Genomic DNA, 23578 nt, shown 5'->3' with positions numbered 1-23578 from the left:
AAAATTTAGCTAAGTCAAGATGCTCTTGGGTAGCGGCCTGACTATTTGTAATAATACCGAAGGTGTTCGGTATTCCAAGGGTGGGTCGTTGTGACGCCATCCTTGTCCATTAAGTAGAAGGTGCCGGGGCTAACGACTTCCACAATTTTGTATGGTCCTTCCCAAGTTGGGAGAAGTGCCGTTGGCGGTGGAATGACTTGCTTCATTACCCAGTCCCCCAGTTGGAGGTTCCGGGCTTTAACTCTGGCATTGTATAAACGTGATACCCGCTGCTTGTTTTGCAAGTTGTGCAAATGGGCCTTGTGTCATTTCTCCTCGAGGAGGTCCATGTCGAGGCTAACGCCCTCGCTGTTGGTCTCGGAGCAATAGCCCTCGACTCTAGCGGTAGGTTGGGTGACCTCAATGGGTAGGACGACCTCAGTGCCGAACATCATACAGAATAGTGTTTCACCGGTGGTGGAAGTTGGGGTAGTCCTGATGGCCCACAGCACTTCCGGGAGTTTCTCAGCCCATAAACCCTTGGCGTCGTCGAGTTTCTTTTTCAGCAGCTTCTTGATTATCTTTTTTGCTGCTTCGACTTGACCGTTGGTTTGGGGGTGAGTGACAGATGCAAAGCTCATCTTGGTGCCCAGGTTAGAGGTGAAAGATATGAGTTCCTTGTTGTTGAACTGTGTACCTACATGTACGTTGCAAAGCATAATTAGCTATAATCAGACACACTCATCGTACCGCCAGAGGTACCAACTATCATCAAAGGAGTAACCCACAGATAGGCAGCCAGGCGGGCCACGGCCGGAGCAGAAGAGTTCCCCAGGATCACCGCTGACGCGCCGCCACACACTCTGCCAAGACGGCATCAGAAGCTACTGAAACTGGGAACTGAAGCACATCAGTCCCACATCGAAAACAAGGAGAAGATCAGACCTCTCCTCACCTATAAAAGGTCCTCTCTTCTCCCTTCATTAAATTACGCATTAACTCTCATTTATTACTGTGCTGCCTATATATCAACTGACTTAGGCATCGGAGAAGTGAAGACCGCCCAACGCGGTCTCCTTCTGACGCCTTGTCTTTCATTTGGCAGCTAGCAGGAATCACCAAGCATAAAGAGTAGCGGTCTGCCCGCCGGACCCGCGTTAAACGAAGGTTTGGCTACCGCCAGACTTTGAGCATTAACATTGGCGCCGTCTGTGGGAATCCTTGAACAAGAGGTCATCCCATCACAACTACCATGACTAGCGGTAGCGGGGGAAACGCCCATGAGCAGGCAGACCAGTCCGCCATCCCCCAACCATCCAATCCAGCGGTAGGTGTTAACCGCGCACTATTCAACACCCCAACTAACCCTGGCGGTGAGACGGATCCAGGCAGCAGCCGCCCACCAGGCCAGGACCTCGCCGCCATGTACGAGTTGGCACTGGCAGACCTTCACAAGGAAAACAGAGAACGTGAAGAGGAGCGCAGAGAGAAGGCCGAGGCCCAAAAGCAGGTGGCTGCGCTGATGTCACGTTTTGATGACCTGAAAAGGACGTTAGAAAGAACCGCCAACCCGGTACAAAGCGAGCATTCGCATAGTACAAGGCGTAGTCATCCCAACGCTGGTGCATTGGGACAGGAACCAGTTGTACAGATGCAGGTCCCGCTGGACCCCCCTCAACTACTGGGGATGGGACCACCGCCCATTCCCCAACTCATGTTGGAGCAGGAAGCAGAGTCGGTACCACGCACCAACCGCTCGGAAATTAGGGCAAGAACTGAGGGTGGTCCGCCTGCGCTAAGGCATAGGCAGACCCAGTGGAGTACATGTGCCGGACCCGCTAGCGACGCAACAGCCCAAATTCTGGAGAGAATGCAGCAGTTGGAACAAAGGCTGGTCCGGGCGGAGTCGGGCGCCGCGCCATCAACTCAAAGTCCACTTTTCACGTCCAGACCAGGGCCCTTCACCGCTGCAATCCTACAGGCTATCAGGCCTGCGTACGCAAAAACTCCGAAAATGTCGCATTACAGCGGTACAACCGACCCCTTCGTCCATATGGACACCTTCAAGAAGGTCACCAACAACAAGGGATTTGACGACCCCACTCTGTGCCACTTGTTCAGCGAAACACTGGACGGGGAGGCAATGAATTGGTTCTTCGAATGTCCGCCAGGATCCATCGACTCGTTCAACGCACTGTCACATACCTTCCTCTCCCGGTTCATCTTACTGTCCGCCGGACATCACAACACGAGTCAGCTGTTCAGCGTCAAACAGGGAGAGAATGAGTCACTCAAGGCATTCATCACAAGGTGGCGAGCGGCGGCATCTCAGTGCCGCGATCTGGACAAATCGATGGCATCGGCGGCCTTCAAGCAAGGACTCCTCAAAGGGCCGTTCCTCTATCACCTCAACTACAATCATCCAAATGCGGCGTATGACCATATCATGAGTGAGGCGGTCATTCACGCCCAGGCGGAATTCATTACATATGGAGAAGTCCCACCGCCACCGGTAACGCCAGCAAAGGCTACACAGCCTACCTCCATTCATGAGGCACCCACCGCATCACCAACTGACAAGAAGAGGGAATGGCCACAGGGTCACTACCAGAACAAGCGGCAGAAGGATCAATACCACAAGGGAAACCGCCCAACCCAGGAAGATAACCGCAACAGGCAAACGGAGTCTTCTCAACGGTATGCAGTGTTCACGGTCCTCACAACCTCGTACGAGGAAATATACAATCAGTGCAAGGATCAGATCCCGCCACCTCCTCCAGCAAAATACCCAAAGACGGGCAAACCCAAAAACACCGGCAGATGGTGCAAATACCACGAGGACAGCGGCCACAATACCAACAGCTGCAACGCACTCAAGACGGCAATTGAGACCTTGTACCGTGAAGGCAAGATGGAACAGTTCAAGGTGCGCCAACCGCCACCAGTGATCGCCAACGTAGAGACATTGGGCCGCATCAACACAATCGACGGCGGTGCTCCAATCACGGGCTTGTCTCACAGAGCCAGGAAGCGTTACGCACGCGTTAATCACCCAAAGGAAGTCTGCAATATCCGTTACGAGAGATCCGCCAAGGTCCCAAAGGTTGGTTGGGAACCTATCACATTCTCTGAGGAGGAAGAGCGCGGGGTGCACCTACCCCATGATGACCCCTTCTTGGTCGACGCCATTCTTGGTAGGTTCTCAGTGGGGAGAATATTGGTAGATAGCGGGTCCGCTGTCAACGTCATATTCAGCGGTTGCTACAGCCATCTCAAGCGGAATAACAAGTTGCTGCAGGATCATGAGCCACTGCTCAGCTTCTCTGGTGACGTCACACAGCCGCTTGGTTCTGACTACATGCGGTTGACTATTGGCACTAGTCCGTGTATGGCGGAGGTACATACAGAATTTATAATCGTTGATTGTCTCAGCTCATATAATGCCATCCTCGGACGACCGGCGCTCAACAAGCTTAAGTGCATTATCGCCGGGTACATGCTCCTCCTGAAGTTCCCCACACCTAACGGCACTGGCAGTGCGAGGGGAAGCTAGCAGTTGGCACGCGAGTGTTATTCAACGACTATGGCACGGTCAACACGCCGCCATGATATCCTAACGGTAGGAAACCAGGCACCGCCACCAAATATCTTCGAGGACCCTAGGGATGAGGAGAAGAAGTATGTAAGGAAGGAGCCGGTCAACCCGGACACATCCTTGAAGGTTGTCTGTATCTCGGACGAGCACCCTGAGCGGACGGTCCGTATAGGCGCCCAACTAGATCCAGAAGTAGAGGCAGAACTCATTCAATTCCTACGTCATAACGCCTCCGTCTTTGCATGGTCCTACGCGGACATGCCAGGTATCTCCCCTGAGATTATCACTCATAAACTGACCATCAAACCCTCTTTTTATCCCATCAAGCAGAAGCGGAGGGCCTTCGATGAAGAAAAATATCAGGCAATCGGAGAAGAGGTCGCCAAACTCCAGGACATTGGATTCATCCGCCAAGTCATCTATCCCCAGTGGATCTCAAATTTGGTGATGGTCAAAAAGCCCAGCGGCAAGTGGCGGATGTGTGTTGACTTCAAAAACCTCAACAAGGCATGCCCAAAGGATAGTTTCCCGCTACCCCGTATCGATCAGCTGGTCGATTCCACCGCCGGACATGAGCTCCTCAGCATGATGGACGCTTTCTCCGGATACAATTAGATCAAAATGCACCCCAGCGACCAGGAATGCACAACCTTCACCACCGACAAAGGCCTCTACTGCTACAATGTCATGCCTTTCGGTCTGAAGAATGCCGGTGCCACTTACCAGCGGTTGATGAACGCCATGTTCGCGGAGCATCTGGGAAAAATCATCGAGGTCTACGTGGACGACATGCTAGTTAAGAGCATAAAGGCCGGCGGACATGTGGCAAACCTCAGGATCATAGTAACCATTCTCTTGGCCTATGGTATGCGCCTCAACCCGGAAAAATGTTTCTTTGCAGTCACCGCTAGCAAATTCCTGGGATACATTGTCAGCGAGCGGGGCATCGAGGCTAACCCAGACAAGGTCCAGGCCATCCTTGACTTGGCGGACCCAGAGTACAAGGTGCACGTCCAATGTCTCCAGGGCAAGTTAACCGCCCTTTCTCGATTCATCTCTCGACTCACTGACAAGTGTGCCCCATTCTTCAAACTCCTCAAAACAACGCACAAGAAGGTCATCGACTGGAATCCGGAATGTCAGGCGGCGTTCCAGGGCCTGAAGGAATATCTGGCGGCAGTCCCTCTCCTCTCTGTCCCTGTCCAAGGAGAAACCCTATTCATATATCTAGCGGTATCTGCATCAGCGGTAAGTTGCGCAATTGTCCGAAGGGAAGGCCAAGATGAGCTCCCGGTTTTCTACGCCGGCAGAGGCATGAACGGAGCGGAGACAAGGTATCCTCCCTTGGAACAACTGGCCCTTGCACTTATCGTTGCCGCCAGGCGCCTCCGCCAGTACTTCCAGGCCCACACGATCCATGTGTTAACAAATCAACCGCTGAGACAAGTAATGCAGAACCCTGAACACTCGGGGCGCCTCAGCAAGTGGGCCATCGAGCTCAGCGAGTTCGACATAGAATACAAACCAAGAACCGCCATGAAGGGCCAGGCAGTGGCGGACTTCATCGCTGAACTCACCGAACGTCAACCTGAACCCGGTGTAGAGATGGTACCTGGAGCGGAAGTGGTAACCGTCGGGGAGGCAGGTCCCCTCCAGTCGGATTGGAACCTACATGTGGACGGATCCGCCAGCACCAAGGCCAGCGGCGCCGGAGTCATCCTAACAGGACCAGGGGGACTGAACGCGGAGTACGCGTTGAAATTCAACTTCAAAGCTTCAAACAATGTGGCGGAGTACGAGGCACTGATCGCCGGCCTACTCCTCGCCATTGACTCAGGGGCTGACAGTGTCAACATATTCAGCGACTCTCAGTTAGTCGTTAACCAGGTCAACGATAGCTTCCAAGCCAAAGACCAGCAGTTGGCGGCATACTTGGGATATGTCAAAACGTTGCTCAAAAAGTTCAACTTTCACACCATCACACAAATTCCCAGGGAAAAGAAGGCCAAGGCTGATTCCCTGGCAAGACTGGCAACCGCCCAGCCACATCAAAGTCCAGCGGACACAAAGGTGGAATGCCTTGACAAACCAAGCATCACGAAAACCCTAGCGGAGATCTTCAACATTGAAATCAACCCCAGCTGGATGGACGAGATCACTGCATACAAGCGCAGCGGCACACTACCAGAGGATAAGGTCAAGGCACGCCAAATTCAGCGGAGAGCAACCCGCTACAATATCCAGAATGGCAAGCTTTACCGACAGGGGTTCACTCACCCCAACCTCCGCTGTTTAACCCCGGAGGAAGGAAAGGTCGTGTTGGCAGGAATCCACGGCGGGGAGTGCGGAAACCACTCGGGCGCCAGATCCCTGGCCAATCGTACAATGCGACAGGGCTACTTTTGGCCTACGCTTGGTGAGGACGCCCGGCAGGTGTCAAGATCTTTCCACAAATGCCAGCAGTTCGCCGATCTCCCGCATGCGCCAGCTGAACCACTTTCAGTCATCATCGGTCCATGGGTCCACTCTACATGGGGCCTCGACTTGATGGGAAAATTCCCAACCGCCAAAGGACAGTTCAAGTACATCATTGTCGCTATCGACTACAACAGCAAGTGGATAGAGGCAGAGCCACTGACGGCCATCACTACCGCCAAAGTCATTCACTTCCTCTGGAAAAACATTTACTGCCGCTATGGTGTCCCACACACAATCATTACAGACAACGGCACACAGTTCAACAATGAGGAGCTCATTTCGTTCACCGCCAATCTGGGCACCAGGATGAGCTTTGCCTCTGTCGCCCACCCCCAAACCAACGGCCAGGTCGAAGCGGCAAACAAGATAATCAAGAAGCTGCTAAAAAAGAAACTCGACACTGCCAAGGACTTGTGGGCGGAAAAGCTTCCAGAAGTGCTATGGGCCATCAGGACGACTCCATCCTCCGCCACTGGTGAAACCCCCTTTTGTATGACGTTCGGAACTGAGGCCGTTCTGCCTGTCGAGGTGGCTCAACCCACCGCTCGGGTCGAATGCTACCACCCAGAGACCAACGGCGATGGCATCAGCCTGGATTTGGACCTCCTAGAGGAAAAACGGCACAAGGCTCATGTGCAAAACTTGCAAAACAAGCAACGAGTATCGCGTTTCTACAACGCCAGAGTCAAGGCCCGGAACCTCCAACTGGGGGACTGGGTAATGAAGGAAGTCATTCCAGCACCAACAAAACTCCGCCCAACTTGGGAAGGTCCATATAAAATAGTAGAAGTCGTTAGCCCAGGCACCTTCTACTTAATGGACAAGGATGGAGTCACTACGACCCACCCTTGGAATACCGAACACCTTCGGTATTACTACAAATAGTCATGTCGCTACCCAGGAGCATCTTGACTTAGCTAAATTTTTGTTCAATATTTAGCTAAGGGAAGCTACCCAACGGGTACATCCCCACTTTTGTTAACACTAACCAGTCAGTTATCAATGAAACGAGGAATTATTCAAACCATTGTTACCAAGTCTAGCACTGAGGGCAGCTGGCAACGCCGGCAATCGTCAGCGGACCTCGTCCGCTACGTTGTGCACTTGGACCAATCTTAATTCCTTTAATTTTTCATTGATTGCAAAAGAAAATCCTAAGTCAAAACTCTAGCGGTATAGCCATGTCATCACACAAACGTCAAAAAATCCATACTTCATATATTCAGGGCTGGGACTCCCCACCCAAAAATTGTTCATTACATTTAAAAAAAAAAAACAACGAAAGTACATATATTTTCAGCCTCAGCGGCTACACAGTCAAAACAGGGCACGTCCGGCATGTCAGGGGTTGGCCTGGGCGTCGCCTACTTCAGCCTGCGACGGCTGTTCACAGCTTGCTTGGTCAGTCCCTCGAGCGGTAGGACTTGGCGTCTCAATGGTCCCATCCGGCGGAGTCTGATACCCACTTCCTGAGCTGCCACCTCCTGCTGGGGGACTGGGTACTGGCGGGGGTCTCTTCGTCGGCGCTGCATTTTTTGCTTGCGGCGCCTTAGGCAGGGACGCCTTGGCCCAGTCAATGGCACCCTTCACTCGCAACATCTCGACATTCGCCAGGGCGCCGGCCTTCGCCGCTTCATTCAGCGCGTTTTTGTATTCCGCCGACTGCTTGAAATTCTCCACAGCGGCGGCGGCGGCTCGGCTTCCATCATCCCTCAGCCGGGTCAACTCACCCTCCAGTCTCTTCACTTCCCCTTGCCTGGCGGCAGACTCCCGCTGCAGGATGTCAATTTTCTTCTCCTTGGCGGTCACATGCTCTTGCAGCAAGGCCTTGTCTTGCTCCAGCTGGGAGACTTGATCATTTCGTTCTATGTCCCGCTGGATGGCGACGTCTAGCTTGCCTCGAGCGTCCGCCGCGTCACAGTCTGCCTTCATCAGGCGTCGCTCCACATCTGCCAGCCTGTCCTTGGCCTCCGCCAGCTCCCTCTCAAGCCTCTTAACCTCCTCCCAGAGCTGTCCCTTAATCCGGGGTTGCTTGGAGGCCGCCAAGAACATTTCGTTCAGCCCGACCGCCAGGTGCCCAAAGGCTGAGCTAAAGGGCGACCGCTCGATCGCCGTTGGCCGCGTCATCCCTGCCAGGCCGCCAAACCCCAACCGCTCGCACAGGTGATATAGGAACTCCCTCTCACTGTCGGTCATGAACTCGGTGAAGGCAGCGAAGGAGTCCAGATCGCTCACGGGCATCTCCCTCTCGGCCGTCACAGGGGCCTTCGACGGGCCTTGTCGGCTCTTCTTTTGCCTGTGGACCTCTAGGGTCTCGTCATCATCCTCCTCCCCACCTGAGTCACACTGGCGCCGCTTCCGCAGAATCCCCCGTGCATCTCCAGTGGGCGCCGCCCTGGACCCCGTCGGTGGTTGTCTCCCCACCGCAGTCGCGGCAGCCCCCGCCGGCGCCAGAACTCTTTCTTTCTGCGGCCCACGTCGAGTGCCAACCGCTCTTTCCTTCTGCGGCACGGTAAAGGATCCCTTTTTTCCCCCGCCCGCATTCCCATCCCCCTGCACGCTGGGCAGACCGTCGGCCCCTAGGTGCGAGTGGTGCGGCATGGGCAGCGTCACCGCAACCTCGGATGCGCTCACCTCCAGCGTCTCCGGGTTCACGACTGTCATCTGGGCCGCCTCACCTGAAGCATACATTGTCTCCAGGAAGTTGTCTATCTCCGCGCGATCCATGGCTTTGTCAAAGGCGTCACGGCTCGCTTTGTTGCCTGGCGGAGTCTCTGAGAACATGCAAACACTTGTCAGCTTTAACCAAGTTATCAAAAGATACAATGTGGCGGAGGCCTCTTACCAATGGCGCGCGTTAGCTGCTGATCGACCAACAGCTCCCAGCCGGTGAGGAGACGGAAGTCCAGCAAATTGCAGTTCTTCCAACAACCTTTGATACGCGCAACCCGGCACTCTTCCTCCCGCGTCAGATTGTAGCGCAGGCCCGCTGTAAAACAACACTGTCAGTCAAACGATTGCAACATGTATACCATAAACCGCCAGCTATGTTTAGCGGAGATCGACGGACAACCTCGGATTGGCTGAAACTCCGACTTAATCCTAAATGTCGGCTCCCCCTGGTTGGACTCTGCTTGATACTCCCACCCCGTCGTTGCCACGCAAAACGTCCCCCGCCAGTAGGACATCGAATCCCTCAAATTCTCTATCAGCTTGGGCGCTCCCTGCCGGCGGCTCAAATTTACTTGCCCCCTACACCCTTGGCGATTAATGTACACCAGTTCGTAGAAGTGCAAAACCTCCGCCACCGTCGGCCCCTCGCACCCGGATAGCCGCCACAAGGAGTTCATCGCCAGCATCAACCGCCACATGTTGGGACAGATCTGCCCAAAAGCGACGCCGAACTCACACACCAGGATCTGAAGGTTGGGCACTAGCGGCAACGTCACTCCTTGGCGGAATATTGCCTCGTGAACGGCGGCGAACCCCGCTGGAAGAATTGAGGCCTTTTCGTCCGCAGTCGGTTGGCGCAGCTTCACCACTCCCGGCAGCCGGTATGTCCGTTTCATCCGGTTGACCACGGCGGCAGTCATCCGCCCTCCCGCCTCGTCGACGGGGGTCCCATCCGGGAGCACCCACGCCGACTCTGTTTCCTCCCCCGTCACGTTTCCCCCATCAGCAGAACCACTGGCGGCACTATTACTTGCTAGCCGCTCCTCACTCCTCTCCCTCGCAGCAGCTTCCTCACCCGCCCTAGAACTCTCCGGACGCGACGTACGGCCCATGACAACTTCCCAGGGTATGGTTTGCAGCGGCTCGATGTCTAACGGCTCTGGCAGTGAGGTTCCTGCACGGGCAGACGGACGCAACGAGTCAATAAAAACCCTATCCGCCGCACTGATTGACACGTCAGACCCGGAGTCCTCACTGCTCGAGATCTCTACGACGTTGGCCATCCCAAAAACCCTAAAACCCAAATCAGTTAGCCCACAGAAGGATCTAACCTATCCCTATATCAGCCATAGCAAAGCACCACGAACAGCTACCCAGAAAATACCAAAACATGAACAAACCCCCCCCCCTCAACCCAGATTCAACCATCTAGCAAAACCCTAACTGTTAACTCTCTGTCAAAGCATCGTAACCTACCTCAAATCTCATCTTACACCCCCGACGAGCATCAAGAAACCCAGTTCACACACCAATCCCAGACACAAATACCAAACCCACAATTCGACAACAACACAAAACCGAAGAGAAGGATAACCAGAACACTAACCTGTCGTTAACTCACCGGCGTACTGATGCTCGCTATGCCCCGACGACGGAACTTTTCGTCTCTTCGACCACGAGAACTCCACCAACTCACGGCACTCTCTCTGCAAATCTCGGCTGGGCAGAGCTTGAAGACGACAAACAGTTCGAATGGATTTTCTGATCTCCTTTCTCAATACGTTCCCCCCCTTTTATGTCAACATCAGCGGCTTTTGGGCCATCCGCTAGAAAACGACATCACACCCCAGCCGTCCACGTGTCCCCTGTCCGCACTAACCCTCCGGGTTAACCGAGGCGTCGCCTCGGTTACGAAATCCATCATTACTCGCATTAATGACGAGAAGACGGACGGACAGAGGAGACGCGTCTCCACACGCTAACCCTCTAGTTACTTGCCACGTGTCAAGGCGTATCACGAAAGCAATCCAGGGTACACCCCTCTCCAAGTGAGTCTCCGCTGAGCGAAACCCCGCCAGCGGAACTTCTCACTTGTCCTCTCCAAGTGAGTCTCCGCTGAGCGAAACCCCGCCAGCAGAACTTTTCACTAGCTGTTATTTACGAAGTCTCCTAAAAGCGACACTTCTCCCTTGTCATCATACAAACAGGGCACCTTCCGCTACGCACCTCTAGCGGAAACCTCTTTTATCTGACAAATCGCGTACTTTATTCAGCGCGGTACCGCTCAATAAATTAACGCCAAGCACGTCCACTGGACGCTGTTTACTGCTATGAACCAGCGGGGGGACTCCCGCCAGCGGCGGATCCCGAGGCCACGCCTCATTCTGACAAATGACCGCCACGCGTCATTACAGTCAGATTGTCCCTACGGGACACGGGGACTAGTCAACAGTCTACGACGACCCTGATCAGGTACGTTGACCCCCGTCACTCGGGTCCTAAAGATTGGGTTCGCTACCCAACACCCTCTGCTCCGTGCAGCTCCCCCTCACCAAACAAATTTCGCGACCATCCGGAGGTCCATCTTAGCAGGGGAGTGGGGGACTCCCTGGGGGGCCTAGCAGGGGCCCACCCGAAAGGGTATAAAGCGTTTGCTCAGTAATATCCATGGTTGACAACGCACTGACGCTAATTATGCTTTTGCAAAAGTCTAGCGGAAGAAAACGCTTCACACCGCCGATCAACTCCCCAACCAAGATTGCCCTCCTTGACTGGGGACTTGGGGGACTTGTACCTACATGTACGTTGCAAAGCATAATTAGCTATAATCAGACACACTCATCGTACCGCCAGAGGTACCAACTATCATCAAAGGAGTAACCCACAGATAGGCAGCCAGGCGGGCCACGGCCGGAGCACAAGAGTTCCCCAGGATCACCGCTGACGCGCCGCCACACACTCTGCCAAGACGGCATCAGAAGCTACTGAAACTGGGAACTGAAGCACTTCAGTCCCACATCGAAAACAAGGAGAAGATCAGACCTCTCCTCACCTATAAAAGGTCCTCTCTTCTCCCTTCATTAAATTACGCATTAACTCTCATTTATTACTGTGCTGCCTATATATCAACTGACTTAGGCATCGGAGAAGTGAAGACCGCCCAACGCGGTCTCCTTCTGACGCCTTGTCTTTCATTTGGCAGCTAGCAGGAATCACCAAGCATAAAGAGTAGCGGTCCGCCCGCCGGACCCGCGTTAAACGAAGGTTTGGCTACCGCCAGACTTTGAGCATTAACAAACTGTGTGCCATTGTCTGTGATGATGGTATGGGGGACGCCGTAGCGGCAGTATATGTTCTTCGAGAGGAAGTGGGTTACCTTGGCGGTAGTTATTGCCGTCAGCGGTTCTGCCTCGATCCACTTGCTATTATAGTCAATGGCGACAATGATGTACTTGAACTGACCCTTGGCGGTTGGGAATTTGCCGAGCAAGTCTAGGCCCCACATGGAATGAATCCATGGGCCAATAATGATTGACAGGGGTTCCGCCGGTGCATGGGGGAAGTCAGCGTACTGTTGCCACTTGTGGCAAGACCTGGAGACTTTCCTGTCATCGTCGCCGAGCGTGGGCCAGAAGTAGCCCTGTCGTATTGTGCGGTTGGTCAGAGATCTAGCGCCGGAGTGGTTTCCGCATTCTTCTGCATGTATCATTGCCAGAACTGCCCTTCCCTCCTTTAGGCTGAGACACCGGAGGTTAGGATGGGTGAATCCCTGGCGGTACAGCTTGCCATTCTGGATGTTGTAGCGGGTTGCTCTCCGCTTAAGCTGCCTTGCCTCGACCTTGTCAGTTGGCAATGTTCCATTGCGCTTGTACTCAATGATTTCATCCATCCAGCTGGGATTGACCTCAATGTTGAAGATCTCTGCCAGGGTTTTTGTGATGCTTGGCTTGTCAAGGCATTCCACCCTTGTGTCCGCTGGACTTTGGTGAGGTTGGGCGGTTGCTAGTCTTACCAGTGAATCAGCCTTGGAGTTCTTTTCCCTGGGGATCTGTGTGATGGTGTAAATTTTGAATTTTTTTAGGAGCGTCTTCACGTATCCTAAGTACGCCGCTAACTGCTGGTCCTTGGCCTGGAAGCTGTCGTTGACCTGGTTAATGACTAGTTGGGAGTCGCTGAAAATGTTGACGCTGTCATCCCTTGAGTCGATGGCGAGGAGTAAGCCTGCAATGAGCGCTTCATACTCCGCCATGTTGTTTGAGGCTGTGAAATTGAACTTTAACGCGTATTCCACATTTAGTCCCCCTGGTCCCGTCAAGATGACTTCGGCGCCGCAGGCCTTGGCGTAAGCGGAGCCGTCCACATGGAGGTTCCAGTCTGACTGTTGTGGGGCTGGTTCTTCAGCGGTTACCATTTCTTTGCTGGTCTCTACCCTTTGGTTGGGTTCATCCTGACGCTCGGTGATGAAATCTTCCACCGCCTCACCTTTCATGGCGGTCCTTGGCTTGTAGTCAATATCGAACTCGCTGAGCTCGATGGCCCACTTGCTAAGGCCCCCGGAGTGCTCAGGGTTCTGCATTACCTGCCTCAGCGGTTGATTTGTTAAGACATGAATTGTGTGGGCCTGAAAATATTGGCCGAGGCGTCTAGCGGTGACAATGAGTGTGAGGGCCAACTGCTCCAGGGGGTATATCTTGTTTCTGCCCCATTCATGCCTTTGCCGGAGTAGAATACTGGGAGCTCTTCCTAGCCCTCCCGTCGAACAATGGTGCAGCTTACTGCTGATGGGGATACCGCTAGGTAAATGTACAGTACCTCGCCCTGTACATGAATAGAAAGAAGTTGGACTGCTGCCAAGTATTCTTTCAAACTCTGGAATGCCGCCTCGCAGTCTATGGTCCAATCAATTTCTTTCTTGTGGGTCCTCTTCAGAACTTTGAAAAATGGGAGGCATCTGTCAGTGATTCTGGAGATGAACCGAGAGAGGGTGGTTAGCTTTCCCTGTAGGCTCTGAACGTGTACCTTCCATTCTGGGGCCTTCATGTTGAGGATGGGTTACACCTTGTCAGGGTTGTCCTCTATGCCTCGTTCACTGACGATGTAGCCCAGAAATTTGCTAGCGGTGACGCCAAAGAAACATTTCTCAAGGTTAAGGCGCATACCATAGGCCAAAAGAATGGCGAATATGATGCGGAGGTTTGCCACGTGTCCGCTGGCCTTGATGCTTTTGACCAACATGTCGTCCATGTAGACCTCAATTATTTTTCCAAGGTGCTCCGTGAACATGGCGTTCATCAACCGCTGGTATGTTGCCCCAGCATTCTTCAAACCGAAAGGCATGACATTGTAGCAGTATAGGCCCTTGTCGGTTGTGAAGGTGGTGCACTCTTTGTCGCCGGGGTGCATCTTGATTTGATTGTATCCCGAGAAGGCGTCCATCATGCTAAGCAACTCATGTCCCGCCGTTGCATCAACCAATTGGTCGACGGGGGTAGCGGGAAACTGTCCTTGGGGCATGCCTTGTTAAGACCTTTGAAGTCTACGCACATCCGCCACTTTCCGCTGGGTTTCTTGACCCTGACCAAGTTGGAAATCCACTGAGGGTAGTTGACTTGGCGGATGAATCCGATGCCCTAAAGCTTGGCAACTTCCTCCCCTATTGCACGATATCTCTCCTCGTCAAAGGCCCTTCGCCGCTACTTGACCGGATAGAAAGATGGTTTGATGCTCAACTTGTGCGTGATGATTTCAGGGGAGATACCTGGCATATCAGTGTAAGACCACGCAAAGACGGCGGCGTTGTCCAGTAGGAATTGTGTGAGTTCTGCCGCTACCTGTGGTGCTAGCTGAGCGCCGATGCGGACCGTCCGCTCAGGGTGCTTGTCGGAGATGCTGATGACCCTCAAGGATGTTTCTGGGTTGACAGGCTCCTTTTTCACATATTTGTCCTCGTCATCCCTAGGATCTTCAAAAATATTTTTCGGCAGTGCGTGGTTTCCCACCGTTAGGATTTCATGGCGGCGCGTCGACCGGGCCACAGTTGTTGAATAGCTCTCTCGTGCCAGTTGCTGACTTCCTTTGACACAACCTGTCCTGTTGGGTGTAGGGAACTTCATGAGAAACATGTATCCGGCTATGATGCACTTTAGCTTGTTTAGTGTCGGTCGACCAATGATGGCATTGTACGATCTGAAGCAATCGACGACGATGAACTCCGTATGTATCTCCGCTATGCATGGACTAGCGCTGATAACTAGTCGCATGTAGTCAGAACCGAGTGGTTGCGTGACGTCACCGGAGAAGCTGAGCAGCGGCTCATGATCCTGGAGTAATTTTCTATTCCGCTGGAGTTGGTTGTAGCAGCCATTGAAGATGACATTGACAGCGGATCCGCTGTCAACAAGGACCCTTCCCACTGACCATTTATCGAGCATGGCGTCTATCAAGAATGGATCGTCGTGGGGCAGGTGCACGCCGCGTTCCTCCTCCTCCGAGAAGGTGATGGGTTCCCAACCAGCCTTTGAGAGTTTAGCGGATCTCTCATAGCGGATGTTGCAAACTTCCTTGGGGTGGTTAGTGCGTGCATAGCGCTTTCTTTCCCTATGAGACATGTTAGTGATTGGAGCACCGCCGTCTATGGTGTTGATGCGGCGCATGGGCTCGATGTTGGCGACCACAGGTAGCGGCTGATGCACCTTGAACTGTTCAATCTTACCATCACGATACAAAGTCTTAATTGCCGTTTTGAGAGCGTTGCAATTGTTGGTGTTGTGACCGTTGTCCTCGTGGTACTTACACCACTTGCCAGTGTTTCTTGGTTTTCCCTCTCTTGGGTATTTTCTTGGGGGTGGTGGCTGAATCTGGTCTTTGCACTGGTTGTATATCTCCTCATACGAGGCTGTGAGGACTGTAAACACTACGTACCACTAGGAGGACTCCGTCTGTTTGTTACGGTTATCTCCCTGGGATGAGTGGTTACCCTTGTGGTAATGGTCCTTTTGCCGCTTGCTCTGGTAGTTGCCCTGTTGCCACTCTCACTTCTTATCAGTTGGTGGCGTAGCAGAGGTTTTATTAGCGGTCTCCTGATGGCTGGAGGAAGGTTGAGTGGACTTTGCCAGTGTTGGCGGTGATGGTGGGGTTTCTTCATATGTGATGAATTATGCCTGTGCATGGATGACGGCCTCACCCATGACGTGGTCATATACAGCATTTGGATGGTTATAATTGAGATGATAGAGAAATGGTCCCTTTAGGAGTCCTTGCTTGAAGGCTGCCAGCACCATTGTTTTATCGAGATCACGGCACTAAGATGTTGTCGCTCGCCACCTGGTGAAAAATGCCTTCAATGTTTCCTCGGTGCCTTGTTTGACGTTGAACAGCTGACTTGTGTTGTGGTGTCCAGCGGGCAACAGAATGAACCGAGATAGGAAAGCATTTGATAGTGCGTGGAATGAGTCGATGGATCCTGGCAGGCACTCAAAGAACCAACTCATTGCCTCGCTTTCCAACGTTTCGCTGAATAAGTGGCAGAGGGTGGCGTCATCGAATCCCTTGTTGTTAGTGACTTTTTTGAAGGTGTCCATATGGACAAAGGGGTCAGTCATGCCGTTGTAATGTGACATCTTTGGTGTCTTCGCATGTGCCCGGCCGGATGGCATGCAAGAACCTGGCGGTAAATGGTCCAGCCTGGATGCAACGAGCGGATTTGGTATTGGTGCTGGGGCGCCAGCCTCCGCCTGGATTAGCCTTTCCTCTAACTGTTGCATAATTTTCAGGATCAGGGCAGTTGCGTTGCCAGTGGGCCCCGCCTGGAGGTTCCGCTGGGCAAGCTCTCGTCTAGGGGCAGGTGGATTACCTTCAGTTCTAGCTCTAGCTGCAGAGCAGTTGGTGTGCGGTTGCGACTCCGCTTCCTGCTCCAACATTAGTCGGGGCAGGGGAGGTGGGCTCATTCCCAATAGTTTTGGTGGGTTCAGCGGTACCTGCATCTGTATGATTGGTGCGGGTACCAATCCGCCGGTATTGGGTCGACTACGTCTGGTGCTCCGCGATTGCTCGCTCTGCGCTGGGTTAGCGTTTGCTTCCAGCGCCTTCTTCAGCTCGTCAAATCTTAACATCAGCTTGGCCACCTACTTTTGCGCCTCGGCCTTTTCTCTGCGCTCCTGCTCGCGCTCCCTGTTTGCCTTTTGGAGGTTCGCCAGTGCCAGCTCATACATAGCGGCGAGGTCCTGCACCAGTGGGCGGCTGCTACTCGGCCGAGCCTCCACTGTAGTTTGAGTTGGCGGGACCTGGGGAGTAATCTGGGGTTCCACGCTAGGGTTGACCGGTGTGTTGAATAGTGCACGGTTAACGTTAACCGTTGGGTTAACGTTAGTCGTTGGGTTGGTGGGATGGGGGTTGGCGGATTGATTGGCCTGCTCTTCAGCGTTTGCCCCGCTACCGTTAGTCATGGTGATTGTTGTGGTGGGATGGTCTTTTGTTCAAGGATTCCCACAGACGGCGTCAATGTTAATGTCTAAAGTTCAGCGGTAGCTAAACCTTGGTTAACGCTGGTCCGATGGGCGAACCGCTACTTGCTATATGATCGATACTCCCGCTACCTGTCAAGTAAAATACAAAGAGGCGTCAAAGGGAGACCACGCTGGGCAGTCTTCTCTTCTCCGATGCCTAAGTTAGTCAATGTATTTATGTTGACAACGTAACAGTAGGTAAGTAGTAAATGCGTAATTAATGAGGAGAGAGGAGAGAACCTTTTATAGGTGAGGAAGGGGCTGACCTCTTCCTTGTTTTCGATGTGGGACTGATATACTTCTGATGCTATCTTGGCGCGGCGCGTCAGCGGTGATCTGGGGATGAGTCGGGGCTCAGGCGGTAGCCTACTTGGTTATGCTTCCGTAGGTCACACAGTTGGTGATAGTTGGTACCGCTGGTGGTAGCATGAGCGTGGCTCATTCTAGCTAATTATGCTTGGCAAATGCTTATGTAAGTACAATAACCTATCTCTTCAGCACATTCTTCTTCAGCAGAACCGGAGCTCAGATCACATGGAATATGGTCGCCGTATGTGAACGAATTGGGACCATAAACATGTACAATTGGCCAAGGCTTATTTTGGACTTCCTCATGGAAGGGCTCCAAAAGTATAGGAAAAACAGTCCAGCTACAATGAATGGATGTCTTCTTCTCATCTACTACTGGTTTCTTGAGAAGACCAAGGCGAAGACCTAGATACCTGGAAAGCAGCATGAAACTCCAAGATTCATCTGATGGTCGATAAAGGAAATATTTAACTTGGAGCAGCTGTACAGGAATGAGAACCTGGCCGTGGTAAGCAAAACACGATAACTTTACATGCATTTACATATCTCATTATTACATCGATCTGACATTTTGACTGTAACAGGATCTAATAAAAGCTGGACCGTGGTCTGCGAATATAGGACTGGAAGACCTCGACCTAGGTGATGAGGTGCAGGACACACCAACCTTTGACAATTGGGTGAGTAACTTAACTGAGCTTGTCTACTACCAGTTATTGGGGGGCAATAGAAACATTATTGGCCCCCAATAATGTGGTTCACTGGTTCTGTTATAACTTAAATTAGGCCTTTGATGTGAAATTGGCTTGTAAATCTATGTAGTGGGTGCTTCTATGGTGGTCTACTGGGGGCCAATAATATTATTATTGACCCCCAGTAACACATTATTAGGGCCCAATTACTTACAGGTTTTGGTTGTATTATTTGCAGGTGCCACAAGCAAGCCAAGCAGAACAAGAACAAAATGAAAGGCTAACCGAGAATATCAAAGAACTGATCAGTGAGATGGTGGCAGCCGTTGGTGAGACAAAGCCCACGAAGGAAGTGGAGGCAAAGCTAGGAAGGCTTGCCAAAGAAAACGATGAACTGAATGCGTAGAACAGAGAATTATTGACAGGACCCACCCCGGATTTCACCCTGAAATCCGAAGTGGCCCTGCGGGCCCACCTTAGAAGAAATTCTACCAAAAATTTGGCGGAACTTCCCCTAAAATGGGCTACCCAAAACCTGTAGAAAGCATTTACACTTCTAAATCAAATCATCCTTATACTTCTGGAGCCACCCTGCTCCCCAACTCAACACCAATCTCCAATTCACAAAACACAAACCTCAACTTGAAAAACATAAATCCCATAGGTAATCAGAGCAATTCTAATAGAAAGGTAAATAAGGACAACCTAACTCAAAGGCAACCGCGGAAGCCATGCTGTTGACTATGCCTCAACTCCAATGTACGCCCGACCTCAACTAATTTCGCCTGCAAACTGGGCATTTGAAACCGAAGGGCCCAGGGGAAAGTAATTGAAAAACACTAACGCGTGAGTGGATAAAAATAAATAATTTAATATGAATAAAACAAAATAAAACTTCATACTTTCCCACATTTTTCGATATATATAAAATCCGGATTCATGCAACATTTATAAAACACTTAAGAAAATAATCCGAAAAACGTTGAACTCCAGAAAACCGACTAGCCCCGCTAGTCACAACAACAGAGTAAAAGATTGAAATTTCAATACTCGAAAATATAAGTCCAGCCTCGCTGGTTAAGGAAACTCATACTAGTCCCCGCTAGTCAAAAATAGTATAAGTAGGGGAAGATGATAGCCATACGAATAAGCCACTCAGGCTTGGTTGGGTGATAGCCTCCCAGGCTAAAGAACTCCCATAACTCCCGTAATATACCCTTACGCCACTAAGTGTAGCGATAGGATACTGGGCTACAGAATTACTGTCACAGAGACAGTAACCTGCGCCACAAAGGCGGAAGGGCTACGGTGATCCCATCACCGCGCCACAAAGGCAGAAAATCAATGCTAGCATGATAAAATCACCCCTCAGTATGGCACAGGGAAACATAACCGAAAATCCAGTAAATCCAAAATACATAAGGCTTCCCCCATCTCTCGTAAAAGAATTTCCAACGACGTGTCCCACACGCCAAAAGTATCTCCAAATCAATAGCAAAAGGCGAGAAATAATAATAAATCGTAATCCCCGTAAACCGAAACAAAACAAATTCTAAAATCATCATCAAGGCATTCCCAATGCCAAAATCGAAAGTCGATAAATAAATAGGAAAAATCAATAAATCAACGGCGTGTCCCACACGCCAAAATATTCTCGGGTCAATAATGAATAAGCAAGGAAGTTCAATAATGACCTAATATTCCATTTTGGAAAATACCCTGGAAAATAATTTATTGAAAAACAACATAAATCATAATTTCAAATCCGAGTATACAAAATTAATATCCGAAAATCACAACCGGAATAATTTATAATCACTTCATGAAAATCGTCAATAAAAGTAATTCCGCGAGATAAATCAAAATTTTAAACAATCCTATGCTCAGAAGATAATATGATAATTAAATAGAGCACTAATTCAAGAATTAAATGCATGCATCATTTTTTAAAACAAAAGTCCACTCACAGTACTATTGGGCGACCACGCAAACGAGTTCCTTCATTTAACCGTAGCTCGCGGCATTGCCCTGTACACAATTATATTTCCGTAAACGACAATCTGATAAAATAATTACGAACCTGAACGAAACCCGAAAATCCCTATCTCCATTACTTCTCAAATTCAATCCAAATCTCTTCCACAACACCAATTCCTCAATTTATATATCCCACAACGAAAACGAGGGAAATCCGACGGCCGGATTTCCCACAATTCAATCACAAAACTTCAAACTTCGGAAATTCACAAATAATTCCAAACCCCTCCAAAATTCACCAAACTTCACATACAAGCTCTACAACAATTCTACAATTTAATGGGCTAAAAACTGAAATTAAAACACTGCCCTACACGCCTCCACGCGCCACCAACAGTGGCAGCGCGTGGGCCCCACGCGCCACCGGCAACCACCTCCGATGGCCACCAAAATTTGGCAGCACCATCTACTCAACAAACCCAACCTCTTTCTCAACTACAACAAGTTCCAATTTTACCTGGAAGAGCTCCAATTTGGCCGCTGAAAAATTTCCAGAAATTCCAAGAACCCTAGAAATTGAAATTGTTAATTCGACCTCTACACTGCAAATTGAAATGAAAGACCTTAGGGGAAATGATCTATGTCAAAAACCGAACCTTCGATGCCAGTTTGGTGGCCGGAGACTGCCGGAATCGGAAAATATCGGCGTTGACTCAAAACTGCTACAGTGACCGGCAGAAGGTGAAGAGGTCGGAGAGGAAGAGAGGGTCGAGGAGAGAGAAGGGAGAGGGCTCGGTAAGTTTCCGAAAATGGAAACTTACCACAGTAACTCGGCTATTTATAGAAACTTACTATATGAACAGTAACTTTAATATTTCGCTTATAACTTCCACAATTATGGGCCAAGCTAAAGGTTGCCGATGAGAGGATTAAAGATCTGGAAAAAGAAAAGAGGGCCAAAAATAACCTCATCAGGGCTTTGTACATCAGGCTTGGAAATGAAAAGGGAGAGGTCCCCCCACCACAAAGACAGCTTCAAATAGTTCCTTTTTCACCCAAAGTGCCCAACCAAGATAAAGTTGAGGATGGAAATCCAAACTTTGGACCAAGCGTGCGGGAGGAAACACATTAATTATGCAGCCAGTGTGGGGCATTCAACAGAGACGGTGACCTCAAATGCGTTTCCTCTCTCAATGGAACTACCTGAACAACAAGAAGAAAGCCGAGAACAACCGGAAGAAACAGAAGGTGGGAATCAAGAAGAGGAAAAACAACTTGATAACATAATAAGGATGATTGCTGAGAAAGAAGTGATGGCAGTTGTAGGAAAGGAAAAAGAGAAAGAAGTTGCCCAAATCGAACAGCAAAAACAGAAGAAAACCGCGGAGATACATTCAATAGAAAATAATGTGAAAACATATAGGAGTGGTGCCAAGAAGGCTAGAGAAGAGGAATGGGAGTACGACACTCCCGTAGAAGCAAAATGAGGAAGAGAGCTGCACCTAAGAAAGCTGGAATCATGCCGCAGGCCCAGAGAAAAATGGAGAACAAGATCAAGATTAAGGGTGTTAACGTTAGTGATCCGTGGGATCTCTAGTTAGCTTTAGAGAGAGAGAGAGAGAGAGAGAGTGACACAAGTGAAGTATAGTGGTTCACCTCCCGCCTTAGCGGGAGACTACGTCCACTTGAATGTTGTACTAGTGTGTGTCGAGCCTTGCGGCCTAACAAGATTACAAAGTGTGTTGTAATGGGATGTTGGATGTTGAATTGGTGTTTAAGTGGGAGGAGGCATTCCTTTTATAGGTGAAGGAAGCCATCTCCTTTACATGGTTTTCGATGTGGGACAAGCAAACAACTATTCTAGTATAGAAATGCCTAGTTGCGGAGGCAACTTGGCAAGGCCGGAAAGGTGGCTTCCCGACCGCGGATTTGCGACTTCCGGATACCGTAGCGTAGCTTGAACATAGGGCTACAAGATGCAAGTAGCGGTTGGGCCTCACCATGGCTTGTGGGTGTCCCAAAGAAGGTGTTAATTATGCTTGGTGATGTAGCAAATAGCCTTGGTAGTGTAGGTATGAACAAGTCCCCGAAGTCCCCGAGTAAGAGTAGCTTCTTGGTTGGGGAGTTCAAATCATGAAGTCATCAAGCATAAGTAACATCCGAGAGGCGCACGGCCCCTACAAGTCCCCGAGCTCCGCAAGCAAGAAGGGACTCGCCATCCTGCATCACAAAAGACAAAAAAGTTCGTATATGTAGTTACATCGGCGGTGCACTAATGTATGAAGTGTATGAGATAATGGGGTGTCGCCCTGCTGCACGGCGGTAGGTCGTAGACTATAGACTCGTGGAGCCCGGAGGCTAGACCATATGTAGGAAAACATGAAAAAGTGTGGTGCCCGGAGGCTAGACCACATGTATGAAGCATTGTGAGCCGCGAGCGTAACTAAAGCATGTTGGATAAGCGGAGCGAGTTAGGTGTTCGAGCGAGTTGGGTGTAGGCGCTGTATGAGCGTGCGGGGCGTAGCCCAAGCGAGTCGCGGCCATGCTTTGTGTTAATGCTCAAAGTCTGGCGGTAGCCAAACCTCCGTTTAACGCATGTCCGGTGGGCGGACCGCTACTCTGTATACTTGATGATCTTCGCTGGCTACCAAATGAAAGACAGGGCGTCAGAGGGAGACCGCGTTGGGCGGTCTTCACTTCTCCGATGCCTAAGTCAGTTGATACATATAGGCAGCACAATAATAAATGAGTAGTTAATGCGTAATTTAATGAAGAGAGAAGAGGACCTTTTATAGGTGAGGAGAGGTCTGATCTTCTCCTTGTTTTCGATGTGGGACTGAAGTGCTTCAGTTCCCAGTTTCAGTAGCTTCTGATGCCGTCTTGGCACAGCGCGTGGCGGCGCGTCAGCGGTGATCCCGGGGTAATCTTGTGCTCAGGCCGTAGCCCGCCTGGCTGCCTATCCGTGGGTCACTCCTTTGACGGTAGTTGGTACCTCTGGCGGTACAATGAGCGTGGCTTATTATAGCTAATTATGCTTTGCAAATGTACATGTAGGTACAAGTCCCCCAAGTCCCCAGTCAAGGAGGGCAATCTTGGTTGGGGAGTTGATCGGCGGTTTGAAGCGTTTTCTTCCGCTAGACTTTGCAAAAGCATAATTAGCGTCAGTGCGTTGTCAGCCATGGATATTACTGAGCAAACGCTTTATACCCTTTCGGGCGGGCCCCTGCTAGGCCCCCCAGGGAGTCCCCCACTCCCCGGCTAAGATGGACCTCCGGATGGTCGCAAAATTTGTTTGGTGAGGGGGAGCTGCACGGAGCAGAGGGTGTTGGGTAGCGAGCCCAATCTTTAGTACCCGAGTGACGGGGGTCAAC

General features: G+C 51.0%; 1 long non-coding RNA gene across 1 annotated transcript; it reads right to left on the bottom strand.

The window, feature by feature from the left end:
• Nucleotides 1-18784: 18784 nt before the first annotated feature.
• LOC133728862 (uncharacterized) lies at nucleotides 18785-20941 on the bottom strand. Its single transcript, XR_009856074.1, has 4 exons — nucleotides 20864-20941; nucleotides 20725-20776; nucleotides 20198-20258; nucleotides 18785-19022 (listed from the first exon to the last, which is right to left on the bottom strand). It is a non-coding gene; the product is annotated as an uncharacterized LOC133728862 (long non-coding RNA).
• Nucleotides 20942-23578: the final 2637 nt, after the last annotated feature.

Source organism: Rosa rugosa, chromosome 2 (genome assembly GCF_958449725.1).
Source record: "Rosa rugosa chromosome 2, drRosRugo1.1, whole genome shotgun sequence".
Taxonomy (NCBI): domain Eukaryota; kingdom Viridiplantae; phylum Streptophyta; class Magnoliopsida; order Rosales; family Rosaceae; genus Rosa; species Rosa rugosa.
Note: the sequence above shows the minus strand (reverse complement) of the source record. Positions and strands in the feature narration are given on the sequence as shown.